The sequence below is a fragment of the Aphis gossypii genome, unplaced genomic scaffold, assembly GCF_020184175.1.
Source record: "Aphis gossypii isolate Hap1 unplaced genomic scaffold, ASM2018417v2 Contig00885, whole genome shotgun sequence".
Classification (NCBI taxonomy): domain Eukaryota; kingdom Metazoa; phylum Arthropoda; class Insecta; order Hemiptera; family Aphididae; genus Aphis; species Aphis gossypii.
Genome location: NW_026083339.1, coordinates 25,384 through 32,875, shown reverse-complemented (window position 1 = coordinate 32,875; position 7,492 = coordinate 25,384). Strand labels below are relative to the sequence as shown.

Here is a 7,492-nt window from a genome sequence, read left to right as displayed (position 1 = left end):
ATTTTCATTAATGATTAGCTAATTTTAGACATATGATTTAATTTATAACACATTGTACTAGACACCTTAGATTCACTTTAAAGTTTAGAAAAAGTATAGTATACCTCATTGCATAAAATAATGATTATAAATAAAAAATAAAACTAATACTGATTTTCATTTTTAATTATTAACATGTGTGTAAATATGACAAATGCATTAATGATTTGCTAATTTAAGACATATTTTTTCATTCCTTACACATGAAACTATACACATTAGATTCATTTCAAAATTTAGAAAAAGTATAGTATACCTAATTTAATAAAATAATGATCCTAAATAAAAAACAAAATTAATTCTTATTTTCAATATTTAATTATTATTATGTGTGTAAATATGCCTAATTCATTACAAATTTGTTAGTTTAAGACATATTTTTTCATTCCTTACACATGAAACTATACAAATTTGATTTATTTTAAAATTTAGAAAAAGTATAGTAAACCTCATTTAATAAAATAATGATCCTAAATAAAAAAATAATAATAATACTGATTTTCAATTTTTAATTATGAACGTTTGTGTTAATATGACATTTTCATTAATGATTTGCTAATTTAAGACATACTATTTCATTCCTAACACATGAAACTATACACATTAGATTTATTTAAAATTTAGAAAAAGTAGAGTATACCTCATTTAATAAAATAATGATTATAAATAAAAAAAAAAACTAATACTGATTTTCATTTTTAATTATTAACATGTGTGTAAATATGACAAATTCATTAAAAATTTGTTTATTCAAGCCATATTATTTTATTCCTTACACATGAAACTATACACATTAGATTTATTTTAAAATTTAGAAAAAGTATAGTATACCTCATTGCATAAAATAATGAACCTAAATGAAAAAAAAAAATAATACTGATTTTCAATTTTTAATTATTAACGTTTTTGTTAATATGACATTTTCATTAATGATTTGCTAATTTAAGACATACTTTTCATTCCTAACACATTGAACTATACACATTTGATTTATTTTAAAATTTAGAAAAAGTATAGTATACCTAATTTAATAAAATAATGATCCTAAATAAAAAACAAAATTAATTCTTGTTTTCAATATTTATTTATTAACATGTGTGTAAATATGACAAATTCATTAAAAATTTGTTAAATTAAGACATATTTTTTTATTCCTTACACATGAAACTATACACATTAGATTCATTTCAAAATTTAGAAAAAGTATAGTATACCTCATTGCATAAAATAATGATCCTAAATAAAAAACTAAATTAATTCTTATTTTCAATATTTAATTATTATTATGTGTGTAAATATGCCTAATTCATTACAAATTTGTTAGTTTAAGACATATTTTTTCATTCCTTACACATGAAACTATACAAATTTGATTTATTTTAAAATTTAGAAAAAGTATAGTAAACCTCATTTAATAAAATAATGATCCTAAATAAAAAAAAAAATAATAATACTGATTTTCAATTTTTAATTATGAACGTTTGTGTTAATATGACATTTTCATTAATGATTTGCTAATTTAAGACATACTATTTCATTCCTAACCCATGAAACTATACACATTGGATATATTTTAAAATTTAGAAAAAGTACAGTAATTTCATTGCATAAAATAATGATCCTAAATAAAAAAAAAATAATTATACTGATTTTCAATTTTTAATTATTAACGTTTGTGTTAATATGACATTTTCATTAATGATTTGCTAATTTTAGACATATGATTTAATTTATAACACATTGTACTAGACACATTAGTTTCATTTTATAATTTAGATAAAGTATAGTATACCTCATTGCATAAAATAATGATCCTAAATAAAAAACAAAATTAATTCTGGTTTTCAATATTTATTTATTAACATGTTTTTGGGAACTCAAATACACTATTGATTATACAATTCACACACTCTAACATATCAAATCACTGATAATGTAGAATATTGCCTATATCAAACCCCTTGACAACTATCTTCATATAAAAACAACTTTTGCTTAATATTTTTTAGTAAAAATAAAATAAATATCTCTTAGTTATAGCATTTCCCTAGTTAGGTTCTATATTTTCTTTTCAAAAATAATGTACCAATGACCAAACATGTTCTAATGAAAGTAACTTACCATCTATATATGAAATTAAATAAATTTTTTTTTGAAGTTCATTCATTTGGTAATTATAAGCATTCAATTAAATTACCAGTATACCACATATTAAAGAACACATCTAACATGAATAGCTTAGATTGTACAATATGTGATAGTCACACACAACTGGAATATTGTTTTCTATATGAGAATCTAAAAATTAAATTCTTTGATAAAAACGTTTACATTGAGATATTTACATTGAGATGCTGCATAAAGGTAAATAAAAACATCTAATACTTAAAAAATAATTCCCTTTTCATAAATGATTTAAGAGTAGTGGTTAGTGATATATAAATGCAATAGTATTTATCAAAATGTATTAAAAAACAATATGTAATAAAGAAAAGAAAGAAGGTACAGTATATAATACAAATCGGGATACAGCTAAAGTTTTTCTAAAAAATATGTAGAGTATTAATAGAATAATTATTATCAATAAAAATACGAATAACATTTTTCAGAAAAATTAATCCAATAATGACAGTAACAATTATAGATTAAATGTATTATAATGTAAAACAAGTATAAGTTAAACAATCGTAATAAAATTATTTGAGAGATAGGAAAGAGTAAAGTATCATTATGTCCATATTGATTTTAATCCTACAATTATAAAATACGTCATACCTATTATTACTAGTGAAATTTAAATCAATGTTTGAATAATAATATTACGTACCGTTGTGTCGTTATTTTAAGTAATGATCGATAAACTAACCTGAATGATCAGATTTCAATGAAAATTTATTCATTATTTGAATTTCCTTTTTTACTAGATATTTGATTTAATTTTCATTCTATAAACAAAATACCTACTAGAAGATATTTTGTTGAGCATATTTAGGGATTTTGACAATTGAATGAAAGATAATCATTAAGTTCTAGTAGTTTATTTTTTACCATAGGGCATCGATATTGACATAAACTACAACCGTCGTCTATACTATAGAGTTCGAATGATTTTTTAAATTGGTAGCGTAAATGCGTAATCGACAAATTGTCACGAATTCAGATATTATTATTCGTGATCGTGAATTAATTAATTAATTAATCGTGACTAAGTTTTATAGCTAGAACGATTCAGAACCAATAATTTATTTCCCCGACCAACACACGAAACGCAAAAGAAGGTGAAAATAAAATAAGTAAGTTTGTTTGTGTCAACTTTGACGGTATATCTAAAACGATCAACTGTTTTGAGTAAACCAAAAAAAAAAAAAATTTACACGATCGATCTAAAATTGTACGAGATAATCCGAAGCGATTCGGCGGACAACGGCAAGAGTAAGACTGTATCGCGAGCTCCGATAAGTTTGGACGTGTCGTGCAAGACGTAAGTACTGCGGAGGAAAACGGCCGACGCCGTAAGGACAATCGGACATGGGAAACATAATAATATTATACTGTAAAACGACAATAATAGGAAAGTTGAAAAAAAAAAATGCAAAGAAAAACAGAGAATACCCAATACGCGTGTACGCGCACCGAGCTGATGGGTTCGCTAGCGATGAATGACGATAAAGGCCCGCGGACTGATACGCACATCGCGGGCAACGGCGCGATAACAGGCCGCCGCGACGCCGGAATCGCGGAGAATTATAATATTATGGTATTTATCAGTGCGCCGCGCCGAAACTCTCTCGGCAACCGAAAACACACCGACTGACTTTACGGCGGCCGCCCGCCGCCGAACGCGGCGCCGCGCTGACTTCAAGACGGCGAGCGGCGCCGTGCTGTTCCGCCGCCTACGACCGAAATCTATTTGCTTATTTGCTGCTGTCCCATTTTTGCGTGCGCTCTGGGCCCGCGGCCGGTACGACCACCGTCCGCGTTGATACGCGTCGATCGCTGTCCGTCGGATCGCCGCGGTTTACCCCACAAAATGATTTTAGGTGAACAGGGGCCCATCCGACCGGCGACCGGTACCGTCGGCCGCGCCCGGCAATAGCACCAGCGGTTCTCGTCGGCGGCGCGCTGTCCGCCGGGAACGTTACGGCGGCGGGCGCCCGCCGACTAGGCTCCTGGTACATCGTACGAATTTGTTAGGGCGTGAACCTGTTTACGTGACTGTACTTCCAGTTTTTAGTTTTTACCGGCGACGCGTATGAGAATCGTATTCATCGCTAGAGCGCGGTACGCTTATACAGTAGTCAGTAGGTGATGCGATGTGCATTAAAAACCGACCGAATGCGCGCTAAAAAAAATCTCTCAAGTGTGCGTAAAATATACGCACTAGCACTAAAATTTTAAAATGAAAAATATATTCGGAAAAGCGATATTATAATGTAAGCATAATATTATAATATTATGTTTTGAAGTATTAAAATTTAAATACGGAAATTGTCTTAAAAAATTTATTTATATATTTCTTGTTATTAGTTGTATAATAGAATAATCATCGATTTAAAAAAAGTATTATTAAAAAAGTTTATTAATTTTTTTGTTGTTTTTGATTTTCAATAACTCAAGTTAAAAGTATTCAGCCCTCCCCATCAAAAATTCTGGCTACGCTTCTGAACCTATTACACATGGGTAACAATAAAAAAAAGAATAAAAGTATTTTTTTTTACTAAACACAATTTAATTTATTATAAAGAATTTTTAAATTGAAACAAAATTGAATATTAAAGAAAAAAGCCTCATATTCATTCTCCGTGGCATTATTTTTTTCCATTTTACACTCACAGAGGATAAGTCTATGGCCATTTAATGGTAATAACAAATCCGTTTTCTCGAGTAATCTCAGTTAAATTAATATATTAATATAATATTCCACACTCTCGTGTCCTGTACTCGTGTGCCTATAGTATTAATTATAAAAAATGAAAAATGTGACATCACACCATATAATATTATGTAATATCAGTATACGGATAAAGTACGTTGTCCGTAACAGTTACAATAAAGTGAACTATTGATGTATCTGGGCGCATGGATTTCTATTGTACGTTCCCGGCCGGAACAATAGAAGAACGTGTTACCTATAAAGAACAGCTTTTAATAAAAAATGTTATGAATTATTTTTATATAATATTATCAATTATATATCAGTTATATTTGTGATTATGTGGAAAGTTGTGTTTTGGAAGGTTTGTATTTTGTTTTTGTAGGATTTTTTGTATGCGCTCCATTACTGGAGCTCGTGTGTCAAAAAGGGAATTAATTAAGTTTTGTATGGGTTAGATTAGATTAGTTTAGGTCGTTCGTTCACGAGTTTGCCACTTGTTTTTATTTGTAGTTATATTGTATATTTTACTATATTGTACGAGTATTCTTTTCATCTATTCTATACTGTTGTTATTACATATTTATACTATTATACCTACTATCCATAGAGCTGGCATGGGCCAACTATTATTATATTTTTATTGCTGAGTCGAACAATTATATTATTATTATTATTCGTGTTATTTATCATTATATTTTATATTGTTCTATTTTATTATTATTATTATTATTACACTGCTTGTGGCACATAATTATTATTTTATATAAATTAATTGAGAAAAAGATTAAAACACAGTCCACTTTATGTATTATAATTCTATTCTTTTTATTATAATCCTGTGATTTTCTATTATACCTTTAAAAAACAGTTAAGTTTACTAATATTGTTGGCACCTTCAGTATTAACAATGACAACAGAAAACTAGTAAAAATAATATAATTTATTGTACAAATACAATTCATGAGAGAAAAAGAAACCAGTAATACCATAATGCCAATGTTTTATTTAATAACGAAACCACCATGAAAATTTTTATTGTAATTACTAGCAAGTCTCATTTATACACATATAGGACATATGATAGTAAATTTTTGTTCATCAATTTTTTAGTGTGCTTTTGATATTGGAGTGAATTAACCTATTACAGGTCAAAAAAAAAAAAAAAATAGATCTTACCTATAAGTTGAGAGCATTATTTGTGTTTTTTTACAATATTTTAATTTTTAAGTAAATCATTATTTTCTTACATTTATCATACTCATAAATCACTTAACAATTTAAATATCGTAAAAAAACAATGAGAACACAGATAATTTTCTTAACTAAAAGTTTAATTATAGGTCAATGTACTTAAATATCGAAACTAAAAGCACACTATTGAAACTGATGAACTAAAATTTAGTATGTCTCACATAATATGTAAGAGGAAGACAATTCATGCGGGTGCGAAGGTCTCTAAAAAATTTTAAGAACTAAAAATACCAGTTACAATACCTCACATTTTGCATAGTATATAGAAATATATAGACATACATAAAAACACATTCAACAAATCGGTTCTATGTGATAATATTAGGACTTTTAATTTTTATAATAATTTGTACTTAATTACACTTCAAGTGGCAATTATACATTAAATAATATAATTTAAAATAAAAATAAAAGTATCTGGTAAACGAAGAACTTTTTGTTTTCTTGTTGCTTTACTTTTATCTTTTTAAACTCAAGTCCATTGTTTTCCTTGCAATACTCTACAAATCATTCTTTAAATTTATTCTGGATTTGTGTTATTTGATTCATGATTACTTCAAAACTAAAAGTAACATTGAAAATGAATAAAATAATGCTTTTATATTAGAAAATATAAGAATTGTTTTCTGGTTATAGCCAAAAAGACAAAAATATAATAATAACCCACAACTCATTTCAAAATTATTAATGGGTTTAAAATAATAATTTTATTCAATATCAAAATAATTAACCTTTATAGAAATAAAATAATAAAAAATTGTATAACTTACCATTTTTTGTTTATATTAATTTTGTTGTGTACAGTATTCAAAAATAATGTGACATTCATTTTTTGAGAATCATCCTGTTAAAAAATTAAATTTAATTAAAGTTCATTAACACTTTGTTTATTTAAAAGTTACTTCAAAATGTGGGTGATGAAATTGTGCTTCTAGCACATGATTTCAGCAAAAGATTCACTTATCTCTCTTTGATAATTCAATTTGCTAAAATTGTACAAACCACAATGTACTGCTGGAATAGGGTATGCTCCAAATTGTGATGCTAAAAGTCTTACATTTGTTTTTGATACTACTTTAATTGTTCCATAATCAACATATAATAACTAAAACATAATGGAAATAACATGAATATTTTTGCCAAATAAATGAAGAATTTTGTTTATAATAACAATAGGTTTGTAACAACATTAAAAAAGAACCAATAGGTTACAATTAAAAATAGTTTAAAATTTAAATAGTGTTTACACATAAAATATCAATAAAAATATTTATTTTATTATGTAAAAAAAAAAAATATTTATGATATTCTAGATGGAACAGTAGA

At 26.7% G+C, this 7,492-nt stretch overlaps 1 long non-coding RNA gene across 1 annotated transcript; it reads right to left on the bottom strand.

The window, feature by feature from the left end:
• Nucleotides 1-6,483: 6,483 nt before the first annotated feature.
• LOC126555498 (uncharacterized) lies at nucleotides 6,484-7,492 on the bottom strand. Its single transcript, XR_007606853.1, has 3 exons — nucleotides 7,069-7,492; nucleotides 6,937-7,010; nucleotides 6,484-6,728 (listed from the first exon to the last, which is right to left on the bottom strand). It is a non-coding gene; the product is annotated as an uncharacterized LOC126555498 (long non-coding RNA).